Source organism: Equus przewalskii, chromosome 4, assembly GCF_037783145.1.
Source record: "Equus przewalskii isolate Varuska chromosome 4, EquPr2, whole genome shotgun sequence".
NCBI lineage: Eukaryota > Metazoa > Chordata > Mammalia > Perissodactyla > Equidae > Equus > Equus przewalskii.
The window spans coordinates 78,786,660-78,808,195 of NC_091834.1; the positions used below are offsets into that span (position 1 = coordinate 78,786,660).

Here is a 21,536-nt window from a genome sequence, read left to right on the forward strand (position 1 = left end):
GGCAGATAACGCAGATTGGGTACAAGCCAAAAAAATCAGCAAGGACAGGAAAATCAGAAAATGATAAACCAGGAAAAACAGTACAGGAGCAGAGGGCTAAGGTAGCCTGAGAAGCAAGATTAGAAAATCTGTGGTGCCCTTTATCCAGCTCCAGAGCTGGAGCTACCAGTCATGAACGATTAACTAGCCTCCGGCAATGATGAGAGAAGAAAAAAATGCTGTTTTACACATGAGCTAGCTTTACAAATGGTTCTTTCACACCAAACTCTAGAATGTGAAAGCAATTCTTTTACTTTTCTCTAGAAAGATTCTACAGCTCTGAGAAGTACTAAGAAAGTCTACGTTTATAAACAAAAGTCAAAACTTTTAAGTGCACCAAGGTTGCTATCACGGAAGATGGGAAAGGGTAAAACAGAAAATGTAAAATAAGGAAATAAGATGATAGAATGAAGATTAATACCCTTAACATGGCTCTCAAGGTGGGGCATATCCCACCCTTAGCTATTCCTCAAGCCTCATCTCAACCCACCTAACCCCAATCTGTGACCATCCAGAAGGCTCCTGCACTTGCCTGTTCCCTCAATAGAAGTACTGATTCCTCATCGTCCTATTATTCCCCTGCCCCTGTCTGGTTAACTATTTGTCTTTCTGTTGAAAGCTCACGGGTTATTTCCTAAAAGACTTCCCTAACTATCTCTACTTGCGCCACTGAACCACCTCCCTAATAAGTTAGATTGCTGTCATATATTTGAGCAAGATTATCTTCCTTTTCTTCAAAGCAGTTACCCAGTTTTTAATTATATGGTCCTGGGTGTTCAGTTGTTAATGGCTGTCTCCACCCTTGAGACTACAAGTGCCATTTGCCATAGCCATGTCTGATTTTCATCATCACTTCAACCCCAGCACCTGTGCAGCACTTAGCACAGAACAGGGTTCAACAATCATTTGCTGAATGAATGAATGATGCCATATGCTTTATTCTAATCAGTCCTCGAAGGATTATGAAGAGAGCCACAGCAGTTGGATGAGCAAGTTTTCTTGACAGTATATTTTACTGTGTTAAACGCAGAAGGGAAAGTGGGTCAGACTAGGAGCTGTGCTTTTGAAATTACTGCCACACTGGACAACTGCACAAGTTGCACGTACAATAGCTCTAGATCAGACTGCCATTGATATACACAAAAAATAAGCAAAATATTTCATGTTTACAGACAGTTTTTATGGATAACACAACCAACTCAAGGTGGGGGGATGTTGTTACATACAGGCAATCATTTGAATCTGAAAGCCATCTTTGTTTTTTTTTTAAAGATTGGCACTTGAGCTAACAACTGTTGCCAATCTACTTTTTTTTTTTGTTTTTTTTTTGCTTTTTCTCCCCAAATCCCTCCCGTACATAATTGTATATTTAGTTGTGGGTCCTCCTAGTTGTGGCATGTGGGACGCCACCTCAACATGGCCTGATGAGTGGTGCCATGTCCGCGCCCAGGATCCGAACTGTGGAAACCTTGGGCCGCTGAAGCCGAGCACACAAACTTAACCACTCAGCCACAGGGCCAGCCCCTCATCTTTATATTCTAAAATATGACATTACATTTAACTAAAATAATATTGTCAGTGATTTTAGCATATTGATAGTGGTTCAGAAAGATCCTAAAACAAGTGAATATCTACATATCAGAATTGTCCTCACTGATAAACAGCATATGTACATATTTTAAGTGTGTTTATCTGAGATTACTGTTCATTTCTTACCCAATCTCTCTGTCTCAGCCAACTGTGAAGAAGTGGAACTTTCGTTAGGCAAAATCTGTTAATGAGTGACAGGTGTGTTTTAATAATGTATTCAATTAACATGTTTTTTGAGAGTGTACATTTATTTTTTTAAGCTTTTTGGTGCTTGAACAAAACTATTTTGTGTATTTTTCCACTTGGTTTTTTAGGTACACTTTTCCTGTCCAATCACCACTGCTCCTGTGCCCTATTTAAGTCAAGAACTATTACAGAATACTTCACAAGCATTAATGCTACATGACTGCTGAAGTAGTAATCATAATTTTCTCTATGAGGAAAATCACTGAAAGATCTTTTATTCACTAAAAAGTCTTCCCTGAAATAAAAATGAAATAATGAGGCAAAGTCTCTTTGCACATATTGTAAAACCAAATGCCACCTTAAGATTAGAAAATAGTTTACCTTCAACTTCCCTTTTAATACCTCACAAACATTAAGTTAACCAATCAAATAATGTGTCTGCTGTGCATAACTTCAGAGGAATCACAACATTTAACTGTGATTTGTATTCCAATTTAATCAGGTAAAATACATTCATCATATTTGTCAATGGAAGCTCTACAGAACTTGTGGCAAAGCAAGAGCCAGCATCACCTGAACATTCTTTTTGTTAAAGAGAAGACTGTGGTTTGAGAAGACAAAATATTATCTGGGTCTTTGACCACCAAAATCACATGCATTTACAAGATAGATGGAATTGAGTTGTCTGGTTAGATATTATTTTGGAACTAAAACTTCCTTTTTTAAATTACCTATATATATGTAATTGTAGCTGTTGCTTTGTTAATCTATATTTACATATGCAAAAGTTAGAAGCAAGCAATGTGGATGAAATTTTTTTTTTTGGAAGATTAGCCCTGGGCTAGCATCCGTGCCCATCTTCCTCTACTTTATATGTGGGACGCCTGCCACAGCATGGCCTGATAAGTGGTGCATAGGTTCGCACCTGGGATCCAAACCAGCAAACCCCCGGCCACCGAAGTGGAATGCGTGAACTTAACTGCTGTGCCACTGGCTGGCCCCTGTGTGAAAATTTTTTAAGTAAAAATAAGCACAGTTGTGTATTTGGTTAAATAAAAATTTCTACTTTTGCTACAAAGATGTCTTTTTGAAAAATACCCTCATACCTTAAAAAATTATAATATTTTAAGAACTTTAAAACACAGTGAAATTCCAACTCAAATTTAAAAAGCATTTTCTCCAAGAAACTCCATGTGATTTATAAAGGAGATTTTAATAATATATAGTGTTTTTGTTGCTGCACAAATGTTCTAGATGTGTAAGGTGGGATATCAGTGTTGTATAATTTGGAATTTGTGAAGGAAGACGTGGGCCAGAGAAAGTGATTTGTACAATGTCACTTAGCAGATTGTATTTAACTGTGTAGCAGGTGGAAATTAGGGTGACCACTGGCTCCCACGTGCTATTATGTCCATTCAGACAAATGTTTAACTTCCTCATGAATATTAGGTTAGTCAGTGCATACCTATAGTTTCATGTGTATATCTAACTTTTGTTAAGTATCTTCCCTATAGATGAATTACTCTCACTGATGCTTAATTAATAGATTCAAGACGATCTTGTTGTCAGTTATTGGGGGAGGGTCAAATAGAGGTCAGTCACTGAGCCAGATACTGGGGATGCAATGCTCATCAAGACTGGCCTCTGCCTTCAGGGACTCACAGTTTTGGGGGAGCAGCAAAGAGAGGCAACTACTACATGCACTGAGTTTGGGGAACAGAGAACACAGAAGGTGTTAAGGAAGCCCTCTGGGGAAGGAGAGGGACAGGGGCTCAGGAAGGCTTTAGATGGAAAGCACTCTAAACCAAGCCTTGAAGGAAGAGTAAAGGGTAGGCAGCTAGGTGTAGAATGAGAGGAAGGCAGGCCAGGTGCGAGGGCAGACCCTGGTTTTCCCAGGGATGGTATCTTCTCCTGCCGGCAGCATTTAAAAATGTGCATGGGCAGAGGCTAGGGAAGGTAAATAACCTGTGATGCAGGGGACAGTTCCACGGATGAGTACTGCTCCCAGAAAAATGCAATAGCACTTCTGCTCAGAAACACTGCGGCTAGCAAGATAGAAGAGGTAGGGTGGAGAAGTAAGAGGGAGTTGGGGAAATGCAGGGCCTTTCATGTCATGCTTCATCCTGAAGGCAAAGCGAAGTCAATAAAAAATGTTAAGGAAAGGAAGGGCATAAGCAGATCTGTGTTTTAGAAATCAGAATGAAATGGATACAAGAACGGAGGCAGAAAGACCACACAGAAGCTCCTGAAATATAATTAGCAAGGACCCAAACCAACATGCTGACAATGAAGATGTGGGAAAGGAGAGAGATTTGCTGGGGATTACAGAGGAAGAATTGATAGGACTTAAGTGTGGGGATCAGAAAGAAGAAATGATAAATGCCAAAATTTCTGGCTTGGGAACCTCTGTAGACAGAGGTGAGACATAACTAAGGTGGTAAACAGAAAGGAGGAGTGTGTTAAAGGTGAAAAATAAATATTTCTATTTTGAATGCGTTGAATTTCAAAGAGTCTGTGAGATACCCAAGTGAGGACATCCAGATAGAAGAATATGCTGTCCAGTATCAATCTGGATAGCTAAAAAGATTCTGTTGATTGTACAATTACTTTTAGTAACAGTGTTTTGAACCTGAAAGCTATTTCCTCATATTCTATCATAGGGGTTGGCCCATTGCAAAAGTTTCTTTCAGAATGAACAAGACTACTTACAATATGAATTATTTGCACATTAAAGTAATACAAAATACTATCTAATAAAAAATATTCTACTGGGAAATTCTTGCTCATCCATGCCATATGGATAAATATTCCTACATCAGATTAATTATCCTCCTTGTAATACATCTTAATTTATATAAGTGGTGCTATAAAACTGAAGAATTTTGATCAAATTATAAGAATGTGCTGTTTGAGTATTACATCTTTGGGTTGATTTTAAGAAAAGGATGATTATAAAACAGATGTATGCTTTGTCCAGGCCATCACAAGCGACACGATGGAAAGAGAACAAAGCAAAACAACGCATGCAGTAGCTAAGTAAAGGAATTAGCCTCTTTATGAACAGAAAGAGCAGCCCCATGAAGTCACAGCACAAAGCCACGCTCAGCTTGGTGTAAATAAGCTTTCTCTTTCTAAAGATCCCACCAACAGAGGAAAAACAGCAAAGGTCACTGGCTAGGTTGGAGACCTTCTCTGAAAAACTAAGCCACAAAACATTCACAGTTACGCCCAAGAAAATATTAATGATGAAATTTTAATGTAATCACCAATCTGTCTGATTATATGGGAAACAGGTCCATCTGTCAGTGAGTTTATCACAAAAAGTCCACAAACCTGCTCTGAGCGTTCCAGAAATAGTTACTTCTACAATTTTAATGAGTTTTTGGCGGAAATCAAGACCCTTACTCTAAGCCATTTATATTTCTAGTTCCACTATAAGTAGGATGTGTGCTTAAGCAAGGAGCTCAAATAAATACTGAAATCCACCAAAATCTTGCCACAACCTGAATTTGTTTGAAGCTGAATTTACGAGCAGGTTTATCCGTTCGCGTCCTACTTACCGAGGGTCTTATTCATTCAAGAACTAGGGAATCGCTCCCCTAGCAGTTCCTTCTGCAACCTTCACCTAGAATCCAGTATCGGCAGAAAGAGAACATGAGAGGGATGCAAGCGCAGACACTGGCCCCTATGTAAAACAAGTAATTAGCTGTGAATGTTTTGAATTGTTAAAGGGAATCTACAGGAAAAGTTGCACAATGTTGACGTGAATGTTGACCTTCAGCTACTGATTTTATTTTAACAAAAATATGAGACATTACTTTAGGAACACAGTTTTTAAACGCAAAAGATGGCAGGTTAAGTCTTTACACCCCTAAAATAATATTCATAGTAAATAAATAGTTTCACCTTTGTTCCTAGATATCTACCCTATTTAAACGTGAAGTAACATAGGGAACAAAAACAAGAAAAATGTAGAAGATTTCATTTCCACCCTTCTGGTAGAGCTATGTAAAAGGTGATTTTATCACAGGCAAATATTAAAATTTTTTAAGACTCTCATGAGAATTTGCCAAATAAAGTATGATCCAAATGTTGCCATCTGCCAGCAAAGCTATATCATGGCAAGAAAAGGAAAATTAAACATTAGAACACAGTGAGAATTTGACAAACTTCCTCCAGGTAAAATTTTGCTATTTTATAAGCCAAAAGGTATTAAATCTTTGCCAACCAAATCCATCTTGTATGTTACGTAATAAGGAAATCTGTGCCAGGATAACGAAAGCGCTACTTGTCTATGAATTGACTAATTCTTCACTTTTATTTCTTTTGCCAAACTTACCATCACGGTGGTTTCTTTGGTGGTCTTAAGTCAGGGAAGTCTTTTCCGAGAACAAAAGAAATTTAAAAATAGGCCTGTCTCTTCATCTTTCAAACTCTTTTTAAATGATGTTATGTCAATATCTTTGCAGCAATATTTCCAGAGCCTATAGCTTTAATTTAGAAGACTTGAAAATGCAAAAACAAACAAATAAACCTCAAAAAACCCTGAAGTTTACATAAAATTTCTTTCCTTAAAACAAAAGAAAACTTAAGGAAAAACACTGTCATATCTTCTAGATAACAGGGTTTCTATACTTAAAGAGTTCTTTTCAAATTTCCGAGAAGGAAAAACTAGCATGACAATGAGTCTCATTCTACAAAAATTACCCGATAATTGTCGATACTTCAGAGGATTTAAATGTCCACTGCCTTCTAAACAGGAAGGGTTAGAAATTATTATTTAAAAAACTATATTAATTTAAAAATAATCAGCTTGTGATTAATCTTACTAAATAAATTAATGACAAAAAATCTCATAAATAAAAGATAATGAGGAAACTCACTGTCATGGATATATTACTAAAAGTGCTTTAGTACGGGGAAAAATGTCACGTAGGTGGTTTGAATAGAAATTTCCTAAATCAAATTGAAAACCTTTCGCTAGACTACGTAGGACAAAGAGAGAGAAGACTTGGATAAAATCAGAAGTGAAAAAGGAGACATTAGAACTGATGCCACAGAAATAAAAAAAATCATGAGACTACTATAAACAATTATACACCAACAAATTGGATAATCTAGAAGAAATGGATCAATTCCTAGAAACATATAAACTACCAAGACTGATTCATGAAGAAATAAAAAATCTGATTAGACATATAACTAGGAAGAAGATTGAATCAGTAATTAAAAAACCTCCCAATAAAGAAAAGCCCAGGATCATACGGCTTCACTGGTGAATTATACCATAATTTTAAAGAAGAGTTAATGCTAACCACTTCTCAAACTCTTCCAAAAAATTAAGAGAACACTGTCAAACTCATTCTAAAAGGCCAGCATTATCCATATACCAAAGCCAGACAAAGAAACTATAAGAAAAGAAACTACAGGCCAATATCCCTGATGTACACAGACACAAAAACCCTCAACAAAATACCAGCTAAACAAATTCAACAGGACATTACAAGGCTCACACACCACGAACAAGTAAGACTTATTCCCGGGATGCAAGAATAATTCAACATACACAAATCATTGTGACCCACCATATTAAAGAATTAAGGATAAAAATCATGTGATCATCTTAAAGAAGAAGAAAAAGCATTTGACAAAATTCAACATCATTTCATCATAAAAGCTCTTAGCAAACTAGGCATAAAAAGGATTTAACTCAATATAATCAAGGCCATATATGACAAGGCCATAGCTAACATCATACTTAGTGAAAAAGAGAAAACATTTCCTTAAGATCAGGAATAAGGTAAAGGTGCCCACTCTTACCACTTTTATTCAACATGGTACTGGAAGTCTTCGCCAGAGAAATTAGGCAAGAAAAAGAATTTAAAAAGCATACAAACTGGAAAGGAATAAGTAAAATTATCTGTTTGCAGATGACATTATCTCGTATGTAGAAAACACTAAAGATTTCACAAAAAACTGTTAAAACTAAAATTCAATAAATTTGCAGGATACAAAATCAATATATAAAAATCTATACACTAACAACAAACCATCCAAGGAGGAAATTAAGAAATCATTCCCATTTACAACAGCATCAAAAAGAATAAAATATTTAGGAATAAATTTAGCCAAGGAAGTAAAAGACTTGTAGAATGAAAACTACATACAACTGATGAAAGAATTTAAGGAAGACAAAAATAAATGGAAAGATAGCCTATGTTCATGGATTGGAAGATTTAACATTGTTAAAACGTTCACACTACCCAAAGCCATCAACAAATTCAATGCAATCGCTATCAAAATTCCAGTAGCATTTTTTTAAAACAGAAATAGAAAAAACGAATCCTAAAATTCAAATAGAATCACAAAAGACTCTGAATAGCCAAAGAAATCTTGAGAAAAAAGAAAAAAGCCAGAGGCATTACACTTCTTGACTTCAAAATACATTACAAAGCCACAGTAATAAATATAGTATGGTACTGGCATAAAAACAGATGCACAGACCAATGGAACAGAATAGGGAGCCCAGAAATAAACCCACGCACATACGATCAACTGATCTTAGACAAGAGTGTCAAGAACATACAATGGTGAAAAGGTAGTCTCTTCAACAAAAAGGGCTGGGAAAACTGTATATCCACATGGAAAAGAATATAACGAGACCTTTATCTTACCCCATACACAAAATCAACTCAAAATGGATTAAGGATTTAAATGAAAGATTTGAATCTATAAAGCTCCTAGAAGAAAACATAAGGGAAAAGCTTCATGACATTGGTCTAGGTAATGATTTCTTGGATAGGACACTAAAAGCACAAGCAACAAAAGCAAAAATAGCCAAGTGGGACTACATCAAACTAAAAAATCTTCTGCACAGCAAAGGAAACAATCAACAGAGTAAAAAGGCAACCTGTGGAATGGGAGAAAAAATATTTGCACACCACATACTTGATAATGGGTTAATATCTGAAACATATAAGGAACTCATAGAACTCAATAGCAACAAAACACATGACCCAATTAGAAAATGGGAAAAGGATTTAAACAGACATATCTCCAAAAAAGATATACAAATGGCCACCAGCAATATGAAAAGATGCTCAAAATCAGTAATCATCAGAGAAATGCAAGTCAAAACCACAATGAGATACCATCTCACACTTTTTAGGATGGTTATTAGCTAAAAAAAGATAAGTGCTGGTGAGGATGTGGAGAAATTGGAACCCTTGTAACAATGTTGGTGGGAATATAAAATGGACATTCGTTAAGGAAAACAGTATAGAGGTTGGTCAAAAAATTTAAAATAGAACTACCAGCTCAATCCCACTTCTGGGTATATATCTAGAAGAACTGAAATCAGGATCTCAAAGAGAGATTAGTACTTCCATGTTTGTTGCAGCATTATTCACAATAGCTAAGATATGGAACGACCTAAATGTGTATCAATGAATGAATGGATAAAGAAGATGTGGTATATACATAGACAACGGACTATTATTCCACCTTAAAAAAAAAGAGTAAAATCCCACCATATGTGACAACATGGATGCATCTCGAGGGCATTATACCAAGTAAAATTAGCCAGTCACAGAAGGACAAGCAGTGCATAATTCCATTTGTATGAGGTATCTAAAACAGTCAAACTCAGAAACAGAGAGTAGAATGGTGGGTGCCAGAGACTGAAGGGAGGGGAATATGGGGAGCTGCTGTTCAACAAGTTTCAGTTAAATGAGATGAATTCTACAGACCTGCTGTACAATATATTGTCTATATTCAACAGCACTGTATTCTGTACTTAAAAGTTCGTTAAGAGAGATTTCATGTTGTGTTCTTACCACATTAAAAAATAAACTAAATTTCACTTGCAAAGAATGTCAGTCTTCATCTTATTATAATTACGGCAATTATATTTCATAGTTACCTACCTGGAAAAAAATCTGTGTATAATAATGTATATATACATGAATGTATACACTATATTATCCAAAAGTGAACATTTTCTCTATGAAGTTATATATAACCAGTCATTAAAATGAATATAAAGATTTAATTATTATACATGGTATCAACATTACACTTTAAGTAAAAAAGTGCTAATAAAAGAGTGTGTGCAGAGATCAACCTGGCTGCAAAACCTTCACCAAGCTGAACCGGTCTTGGAACATTATTCAGATTTCTCGGGCAGAGAAAGGTCAGGGGAAGCACCCTGCTCTCACATAGAGAGGATGACAGAGAAGCATTTTTGACTCCTACTGTGCCTGCATCTGCAGGTCACCAAGGCCATTTGAATAGTTCTCTGATTTACAGAAACAACTTCCTGTATTCCCTCCTCAGCCCGAAGGACCTGCAAGGGTTCCAAGATACTTTTAAAAACTGTTTGAGATTTCCCTATATCCGAAACAATCCCAGTAACATAAGGTTTCATTGAATGTAGGACTATCCTTTCTTTTGCTGATCCACATGTCAACTGTAGGGGGTGTCCCCAGCTGCATTTCAATTCCACAGCTCCAGTACAGGTTGCAGTTGAGTACCCTGCACATAAAGTATTTAACACAGTGCCAACACAGAAGACACGGCTGCAAAGTTACCGTCAACAACTGCAGCATGCTCTGCTGCACAGTGCTGGTGATCCCGTGACAGATGCATTTTACCAGAGCAGATATAAATCTTCAATGACATCCACTGAGAAACAAAACCAATGTTGATAGCAAACATATGACAGCCAAAGAATGTTGTCACTTCATAACTGCCACTGGGGCATTATTCATGTTGAAAACGACCTCCTTTTGATTGAAACTAACTCTCCAATCTTAAAAAAAACAAAAACAAAAACAAAAACAAACCTGGTTATGGGGTTCTTACCAAATAAATATTATATGACCATAAAAACACCCAAGCCAAAAATCTCACACAGGACTCAGGAGACAAAAGCACGTTTCACTACATAAAATAACGTTCTTTCGTGTTGTCAAGACTACTCAATCCTTCATCAAGTGTGAGCCCCTCCTGGAAATTCTCTGAACTTTAAAACAAGATACTAAAAGGTTTAAAGAAAGTAGAAAAATGAACACATGAGTAAGGAAATTGAAAACAAGTACACAAAGCAAAGATTTAAAAAAATAGTGAGTATATAGGGAGAGGCAGAAGCACAAGAACATGGCTGAGTGTTCCTACGTACATTATGTCAATTAATTCACAATATAATCCTTGATATAGGCACCACTGTCCCCATTTTACCAATGAGGAAACACACTCAAAGAAATTTAAGTAATTAGCCATAGTAACATGGCTAATGTGTGGCAAAGTTGGGATTTATACTCTGGGCTGTCTCATTCTTTCCTTTACAAACTATGTGGTCCTGATAAATACTCACTATAATCACCTTGAAATGAACATTTTTATGTCTTAAAATTGTGAATTCTTAAAAAAGTCCTACTTCCTTAACTTTCATTTCCAATGTTATTTCTATTTTTAAATATCATAGATTCTGGTCATTCTGCTCATATTCTAGATGTCTAGTCATCAAACACTATTCAGTCAGGTTTCTTAAAATGCCCTTCCAACTTAGCAATATTCTTCTCCTTCATTCATTGATGAGTCTAAGGATCACGGCAAATCCTTTACATGTGCTACCCTCACTCTCTCTCCACAGCAATGCTCTAAGCAGTTACTACCGCACACGTGTCTTAAGAGAGCATTGGTCCTTCGTTGCCCCTAGAGCACCGCGCTCTGGTCGGAGAGACGATCTGCAGCAGCTGCGGTGGGGGTGCGTCACCCCTAGGGACACCTCGTTGTCCTGCTAGGCTGAACTCTAGATTTAAGGCCAGGAACAGCTAAGAAGACAGGCGTTTCTTCTGCCTGTATGAGTTAGGCGGTCGGCATTTGAAGCACAGCAACGGCAAAGCCTTCTGACCTCAGGACTTAGTCTGGCTCCAATACATGGCATGTCCTAAAAAAGCAGCCTTCAAACTTTCTCTCACATACTTTGTAGAATAATTTTGAAAAATTATGTACTCTCTTCACACATTTTGAAGTTGACATCTAGAAATTTTAAATGTAAATTTAAAGAGTTGCAAAGGGTATAATTTCTGGTGCGTTGGAAACATTGACATTTAACATAAAACAGTGATGTCATTCTTAAGTGAATCCAGTGGAATCGACCATAGAGACAGTATTCCACCATCATCCATTTATAAAAACACCTGTATGGGGTCAGCCCCATGGCCAAGTGGTTAAGTTCGCATGCTCCGCTTTGGCAGCCCAGGGTTTCACTGGTTCGAATACTGGGCGCAGACATGGCACCGTTCATCAAGCCATGATGAGGCGGCATCCCACATGCCCCAAATAGAAGGACCCACAACTATGTACCAGGGGGGTTTGGGAGAAAAAGGAAAAATAAAATCTTAAAACAAAAAACACGTGTACAACTCTTCTTTAACAGAAATTTGTTATTCCTTTTTTCCCTGAACTTCTACTTTGATTCCACTTACTCCTCATAAATTCAGAATTTTATGTACTATAATACACTTTAGTGCTTGAATATGTTTTATTGATGACCCTATCATAATTATCTGTACCAAGTTTATATATATATAAATTTTTATTTTCTCTCATTACAAGGCTCAACATGTAGAGAAAGAGAGAGAGAATATTTATTTTTTGTTCTGGAATGTACCTCAACATTATAAAAACCATATATGACAAGCCCACAGATAATGTCACACTCAGGAGTGAAAAACTGAAAGCTTTTCCTCTTGTTCAAAGGAAATAAAATTCCTATCTCAAAGAGATATCTGCATTCCTATGTTCACTGCAGTCTTATGCACAGTAGGCAAGACATGGAAACAACATTAAGTGTCCACTGACAGAAAGAAAATGTGGTATACGCAAACAATGGAATACAATGCAGCCTTATAAAGAAGGAAGTCCTGTCATTTGCAACAACACAGATGTACCCGAAAGACATTATACTAACTGAAATAAGCTAGACACAGAAACACAAATATTGTATGATCTCACTTATATGGAATCTAAAACAAAAAAGTTAAACTCAGTGTAACAGAAAGTAATATGGTAGTTACCAGAGGCTGGGGGGTGGAGGAAAAGGGGAGATATATTGATCAAAGGGTACAAACTTTTAGTTATAAGACGATTAAATTCTGGAGACCTAATGTACAGCATGGCGACTATAATGAATAATAACGTACTGTATATTTGAAATTAGCCAAGAAAGTAGATCTCAAGTTCTTACCATACACACAAAAAAGCTAACAATGGAAGGTGATGGATATGTTAGTTTTGATTTTGGTAATCATTTGATTACCAAATGATTTGATTTGTGGTAATCATTTCACAATGTACACATATATCAAAACATGTTGTATAACTTGGATATACGCAATTTTTATTTTTCAAAAATAAAAATCAAAAAATAAAATTCCCTCTGAATTTAGTTATTACAATTACTAGGGGTATTCAAATGACAAATGAGTATTAAAATAAATAAGAAAAGCAAAATAATTTATTAGATATGCATCTCCTAATAAAATGGATAGCGCTTTTTTTTCCAGTTAGTTCACGTATCCAGATGACTACTACTTCATTCTACAGTGGGACAGAGTTCAACATCTTAACCCAGGTTTTTTTCTATTGTAAACTCTACAAAAATAAGCAGATGGGACATTATTATGGCAATGTCCATCAGTTTGCTTATTGCAACGCGTTCCTATTTAAATGTCCCCAAACAATGCAGTGACTGATAAGCAAAAACTATTTTTCAATCATTTAGCAATTGAAAACTTGAACAAATCCTCCATCAACTTTTTGGAAAGCAAAGAAATAGAAGCCATCTAATTCACACAAGAATTCATTACATCACTGGTCAATCATGTGCTCAAAACTAACATTATTATTATGCATTTCCCTTTTGAATGGTGCCCTGGAGGTTCTTCCAGTCTGGGACAAGGACCACAGTAAGACTCAAGTTGGATGAGAGGTGTACCTTTCTTTTGTAAAGTCAAAGAAGGAAGACTGTTGAAAGGGATTTAGGAAGAACTTGCACGTAACAGGCTCTTTCCTAGAAAGAAGTGCTTTAGGAAAGACTACTTACGAACTAGAGGATTCAATTACGATTCTATTAAAACTATACTTGTGCCTGTGTATCTCTTGGGAAGTCGTCTTGTTTACCCAGGTGGTCCCACATCTCAGCGTAGCAAGAGTCTGGATGTGACCTTGAATTCCAGCCTCAAGTTAGCACACACAAGCAAAAGAACTGGCCCTTTAATGTGAATATGTTTCCCATGGAATTTCTAGAAAAAGGGAAACTTGAGGCGGGAGAATGAGGACTAGACACTCCACTAATCTGGGCAGGTGCTGGCTCAAGTACCATACCCCGACACTTACCAGAAGACCATATTTTTTAATACTATAAATAGCAGAGAAAATATTTTAATAAGATTACTGAGCACCAATGAGCCATATTACTCTGGCTGGTGCTAGACGGGAACCAGGACGTATAATAATCAGCCCTTGTCTTGAAGGACCTTCCAGTTTATTTGAGCCATCTGCTCAGAAAATTAAATTCAAGCAGGAAGAGGACTTGCAGGTGATATTATTAAACCAGTAGCTCAGGAGAAAAGGAAAGACGGCAACTACAGGATGCATCATTCTGTGAGGCATTGGTGTGATGTCAGAAGTTCCTGGCAACGTGGGGCATCTCCAGAGAACTGCACCAGAGAAAAGTTAGATGTGGACACTTCCCATGACAGAAGGCATTTGCTAACCAAGAGAGGACTATAAAGAGCACTGACATACAAAGACATTTTGCCCCTTCACCTCCTGCCTCCTCCCAACCTCAGCCCTACCAAAACATAGTAGAGGAGCACCTGAGCAGGCAGAACAAGCAGCAGCATGAAAAGAACAGACTACAGTATCCTTTTCCCTAAATACAGGTTTCTGAGTGAGCTGGAAGGAAAAAGTTTTGAAACGGCTAAGTTTTTATTTAAACTGGTCTGAAATTTGTAATAGCTGAACATGTTAATACCTGAAAATGACTACAAAAACTATGGTTTTCGCCAAGATGTCTTCGAAGGGTCTGGTAAGGAGATCCTGGAGTATGTCTGAGAGTAGTACTGGGATAAAAATTAAGTTGTTTGCTACCTATACTCCTCCAAGTTTAGCCCGTTCAATAAATTGGTTACAAAAATCCAACAATAACGAAAGCAACTGCAAAAGGATGCTCTGAAAGAGAGTCACAGATAAGGGGAAGTTACTTACAAGCTGTAAATCCATCACAGAGATGTTGATGATCATAATTATACAACTTTCTCCCAAGCTCTCTCACTGCTCTTTCTCACTGGAGCTCACTAGTACCCTCTAGCCAGTTTCTGGAATCTTAATCCATCATATTGTCCCTTTAATTCAGATGCTACTAATTATGAAGATCTCCATATTAGCTTCCTATTTGCAAATAAGTTCCCGATGAATGTAATTTCTGTGTTTGTCTCATTTGTCTCTTTAGGCTTTATTTTGTTCTGTACCAGTAGTATCAGTCTTAAAGATGGAAGTGAGAAAAGACAGAACTTCTGTGCAGTTTGAGTGTTTTCCCTTTGGTTCATTAAAAACAGACGCACTTTTTGACAGATCATTTTAAAATGTCGTACATTCTATCTCTGGTCCGGGACAGTAGCTGGCTAATGAATTATACTTCAGAACTAATTCTGACATTACTAAATTACGATGAAAACTCATACACTTTTAAAAAGCATGGTTAGCCTCTGGGTTTCTATGCAGCCTGTAATCAATTTCTCTGGAACACCTGTCCCAGCACCCTGTCCTTCTGATAACCCTTCCATTGGTAGCTACACTATTTCTTCAATAGTTTGATAGATTACTACAATTCTGGTTCAGAAGTTAAAGTTCCTAGAAATGGGTACTGAAGCCATCATTTTCATGAGGTAGAAGAATGTTCTGTCCTAATATCCATAAATATTTCTCTAATGATGCAAATCATCAGTTTTCCTTATTGCTCCTTGCCTTTCTACTTTATTAAAGACTGATTAACCTTCAAATGTCTTTAATAAAACAGCACTATGAGATGAAAGAGATACAGAGGGTTTGGCAAAAAAATAGTGTTGCTTCCTGAGACATATTTTTTTCCTATTGTGGTAAGAACATTTAACATGTTATCTATCCTCTTAAAAAATTTTAAGTGCACAATACAGTATTGTTAACTGCTGGCACAATATTATACAGTAGGTCTCTAGAACTTATTCATCTTACATAATTGCAACTTTATGCTCATTGAAAAGCAACTCTCCATTTCCCCTCCTCCCAGTCCCCCATTTGTATCTGACAAGCAATTTCCTTGCTTTTATTTATTTCCCCAGGACCAAGATCTATCTTGGCCCTCCATAGGGTATCATTTGCTCTTGTGTTTTAGGTGCTCAAAGGATATTCATCATTTGCAGGGAAAGAGTTTTAAAGATCACTACATAACAGATTTGTGACTACTACGTGACATAATAGCTCTCTTCCCATTCCAGTCTGTCATTCTTACCATCCCTCCATTTCCCTTCAAGTGGTATCATCAAGGGTACAGGCTAAAACTCAAATAGCAAAATGTCAAGAAATGGTAAAAAGCTAAAAAAGTGTATAAACAATGCTTCTGTACCTCACAGAGAACAAAACTTTCCTTGGTTCATGGAGAGACTATAAAACAATGACTTTAACATCCATAAATAAAAGTTTTCTCCGTAACTGAAAAAAACAGTTTATCTAAATTCTCTTCCATCAAAAAATAAAAACTTATAAGCAAAACTTTAACAAATAGATTACCTCACTACTACTCTTTATAAATCAAACTTGTCCATAAACATCACTTTTATTAGACCTCAGGTTCTATACAAGCTATGTAACCACCTCACATGCTGCTTCCACCTAATTGCTGGCAGGAAATCTGAACTACAGGAATGAAACAGGCAACGGCTAGAAATCTTGATTAAGTTTATTGAAAATATGGACTAAATCAGGCACTTTAATTAGTATCAGACAGAAGGATGAATTGATCTCCAACAAAGCACAAACTGTTGAAGCAATAAAATTTAGAAAACGTGTCTGAGGCATAATTCACTATGATGATGGAGAAGATGAATCTCCTTCCTGTTGTGCAAGACGAGTTCCAGACAAAAGTAACCAGACTGCTGAAAAGCTGCAGTTGGTCAGCATTCAGGAGATTCATTTTTAAGATAATCTGCCCCTGGGATACAGGGATAAATACAAATCTTTTAATTCATTTTAAAAGCTAATTCGGTGTTCATGAGGAAACAGAACAAATCTCTTTTAACCAAATTTCCTTGTGGTAAGAGTAATAAAAACAGTACTGGAGGGTTATTGTAGTATTTTCTCTCTAACTTCCACGTATTTTAATTCATTTAAATTGTCCACTTACACGTTCTCTATCAGCAGAATCTCTTTACGAGTACATTATGAGTATATTAGAAATTAAATGAGACACCTTATGAAAACATTTACTATTTGTGAAAAAAAAGTTAGTGTTAAAATAATAAAATGATTTACATAAAACTTAATTCATTTGATTGACCAAAACATTTAAGTATCAATTAAATAAAAGACTTTGTAGAAATTATGCAAAGTGAAAAAAGCCAGATACAAAAGACTACATATTGCATGATTTCATATACATGAAATGTCCAGAAAAAAAAATTATAGAGCTGTAAAGTAGATGAGTGTTTTCCTGGGGCTGGGAGTGGAAGCAGGAGTAGATTGCAAACGGGCATGAGGGAACTTTTTGAAGAAATGTGTTTTAAAACTGAACTGTGATGATAGCAGCACAAGTGTATAAAGCTACGAAAAATCATCTAAATTGCAATGGAAGAATTTTATGCTATATAAATTACACCTCAATAAAACTCTTTAAAAAGATTCTGTAGGAAATAATGTGGCATTGAGATTCTTAGGGCATTTGTACTCCCTCAAGGTCTCATGGACTAGTAGGATAGTGGGTGCCCCCGCCCCCACCCCCCATGCCAACACCATTCATGTTTAAGGCCCGAATCCCCACTGTGATGGTGTTCAGAGGTGGCATCATTGGGAGGTAATTGGGTTTGGATGAGGTCATAGGGTGAAGCACCCTTGATAGGATTGGCATTCTTATAAGAGGATGAAGAGATACAAGAAGTGTTTCTCCATTATGAGAGGATACAGCAAGGAACCCTGGTCTCAGACTTTCACCCTCCAGAACTGTAAGAAATAAATGTTGTTCGAGCCACTCAGTCTATGGTATTTTTATTGTAGCATCCTGAACTGAGAAGTGGAGTGCTGCTGTAACAACTATCTAAAAATGCGGAATCGGCTTTGGAACTAGATAATGGGTAGAGGCTGGAAGAATTTTGAGATACATGCTAGAAGCAGCTCATAGTGTGATGAAAGGTCTTTTAATGGAAATTCTGCTGAAGGCTCAGAAAGAAAAGAGCTATAGAGAAAGCTTCCATCTTCTTAGAGAATAAATAATCATGTATAGAATATTGGTAGAAATATGGACAATAAAGGCCATTTTGATGAGGTCTCAGATGGAAATGAGGAAAATGTTATTGGAAACTGGAAGAAAGGTGATCCTTGTTATCAAGTGGCAAAGAACCTGGCTGAATTGTGTTCACATCCTAGTGTTTTGTGAAAGGTGAAACTTGTGAGCAATGAAATTGGAGATTTAGCTGAGGAAATTTCTAAGCAAGGTGTTGTCAGAGCTGCTTGGTTCCTACTGACTGCTTATAGTAAAATGCAAGAAGAGAAATAAATGGAAGAGAAAATTGTGGAGCAAAAAGGAACCAGATTGTAAAGATTTTGAAGATTCTCACATTACAAAAAATGAGAAAGCATGTTCTGGGGCCAGCCTGGTGGCACAGTGGTTAAGTTTGTGGGCTCTGCTTCGGTGGTCCTGGGGTTCACTGGTTCAGATCCTGGGCGAGAACTTACACACCACTTATCAAGCTATACTGTGGCAGGCATCACACATATAAAGTAGAGGAAGATGGGCACAGATGTAGCTCAGGGCTAATCTTCCTTAAAAAAAAAAAAAACGAAGAGAAAGCATGTTCAGAAGAGAACACTAAGTGTGTGGTGGACCAATCAAGTGATAAGGAGTTTAGTATAGATATGAACCATGGAGCCAATCAACCATCCCAGCAGGAATGTTGCCAGTTCAAACTGAAGGAGATGGAAATGGGAAGAAATGAAGGAAAACTTCAAACTTCTTAGACCTTATAGGACTGGACCATGGATTCAGCTGCGAACATACTCTATTCCTCAAGACAGGGAAGCACAACCCCAAAAGTGATTCAGAGAGCATGAGGACTGTCACTCCCAGCATAAATCCATAGTACACCGGGTGGGAGGGTGGGGGTGAGGTGGCAGGGCTGATTCCACCTCAGTTGCAAAGGGCAGGACCCCTGCTCAGCAGAACCATGTAGATGGAACCATTGCCTTGGTTTCAACATGCTAGACGGCAGCCACCTGGAGCTGCAGGAACAGAACTTCCATCTGGCAGAGCCATCAGGGCACAACCCCTGCCCAACAGAATCACAGAAGTGGGACCACTGTCCCAGCGGGGACTAGGGGCAAGACCACTGCCTTAGTGGATCCAGAAGGCAAAGCACTGAGTCAAAGAGGATTACTGTTGAGCCTTAAGGTCTAGTTGAGTTTGTCTAGCTAGATAGACTTGGAATTTGTCACCCCTTTCTTCCTTCCAATTTCTCCATTTTGGAATTGGACTATCAATCTCATGCTTCTCTCACCACTTTACTTTTGAAGCACATAACTTATCTGATTTCAAAGGTTCACAGCTGGAGAAGAAGTTTGCCTCAGGATGAGTCATACCTTGAGTATCACCTCTATCTGATTTACATATTTAGATAAGACTTTGGACTTTAGACTTGAGAGTTGATGCTGGAATAAGTTAACACCTTTGCGGCTATTAGGATGTAATTAATATATTCTGCATGTGAGAAGGACATGAATTTGAGGAGGTCAGGGGTGAAATGCTACAGAGTAAATGTTTATGTACCCCCCCCAAAGATTCATATGTTGAAGTCCTAATCCCCAGCGTAATGATACTTAGAGGTGGGGGCCCTTGGGAGGTAATTGGGTTTGGATGAGGTCATGAGGGCTCCACCCCCATGATGGAATCGGTGCCCTTATAAACGGATGAAGAGACATAAGATCACGCTCTCCATTATGTGAGGACACAGCAAGAAGGTGGCCTCTGTAAACCAAAAGGAGGGCCCTCACCAAGAAACTGACCATGCTGCACTTTGATCTCAGACTTCCAGGTTCCAGATATGTGAGAAATAAATGTTTTTTGTTTAAGCCACTCGATCTAAGGTATTTTTGTTATGCAGCCTGAGCTGACTAAGACAGATAGATTAAATAAACTAACGTTAGTGCCATAAAAGAGCTTCCCAACCAGTGAGTGGTGACACACTGGTATGTTTCCAATGGGTTTCAGGAGTGACAAGACCCCATTTCTCTCAGTCATTGGGATTAGGTATGATGGGATTTGGGGCTTGTATGTTCCTACAGCTGATAAGCTTCTTTTCTGACTCTACTAACTGTACAAATAACATATTTCACTGACAAAGGCTCCTTGATGAATGAAAATGAACATATTGATATTTATGGGATGCCACTAACGCAGTGCTTAGAGAGAAATTTATAGCCATAAATGCCTATGTTAAGAAAAAACAGGGGCCGGCCCAGTGGCACAGTGGTTAAGTGTGCACGTTCCACTGCGGCGGCTGGGGTTCGCCGGTTCGGATCCGGGGTGCGGACATGGCACCACTTGGCACGCCATACTGTGGTAGGCGTCCCACACATAAAGTAGAGGAAGATGGGCACGGATGTTAGCTCAGGGCCAGGCTTCCTCAGCAAAAAGAGGAGGACCGGCAGTAGTTAGCTCAGGGTTAATCTTCCTCAAAAAAAAAAGAAAAAAGAAAGATCTCAAAAAACCGAAGTTTCCATCTTAAGACACTATTAAAAAAAAAAAAAAAAAAAAAAGATGGGGCTGGCCCCGTGGCCGAGTGGTTAAGTTCGTGCGCTCCGCTGCAGGCGGCCCAGTGTTTCGTTAGTTCGAATCCTGGGCGTGGACATGGCACTGCTCATCAGACCATGCTGAGGCAGCGTCCCACATGCCACAACTAGAAGAACCCACAACGAAGAATACACAACTATGTACCGGGGGGCTTTGGGGAGAAAAAGGAAAAAATAAAATCTTTAAAAAAAAAAGAGCAAACTAAACCTAAAAAAAAGAGGAAGGAAATAATGAAGACTAGAGTGGAACTTAATGAAATAGAAAATAGAAAACAATAGATGAATGAAATTAAGTTTTTTTAAAATTAAAAAATGGACAAACCATTAGCTAAATAAACTTAAAAAAAAGACAGGAGATTCAAATTACTAGAATCAGAAATGAAAGAAGGAACATTACTACTAACTTCATAGAAATAAAGATTATAAATGAATACTACGAATAATTATATGCCAATGAACTAGGTATTTAGAGGAAATAGACAAATTAATAGAAAGACATGAAATATTCAAATTGACTCAGGAAGAAATAAACCAGCTCAACAGATCTATGACAAATAAGATTGAATTCACAATCAGAGAATTAGCCACAAAGAAAAGCCCAGCCCCAGATGGCTTCACTG

General features: G+C 37.5%; 1 protein-coding gene across 19 annotated transcripts in view; it reads right to left on the reverse strand.

The window, feature by feature from the left end:
- CADPS2 (calcium dependent secretion activator 2) overlaps positions 1 to 21,536 on the reverse strand; it is a 496,160-nt gene that overhangs the window by 254,683 nt on the left and 219,941 nt on the right. The window lies entirely within an intron of this gene.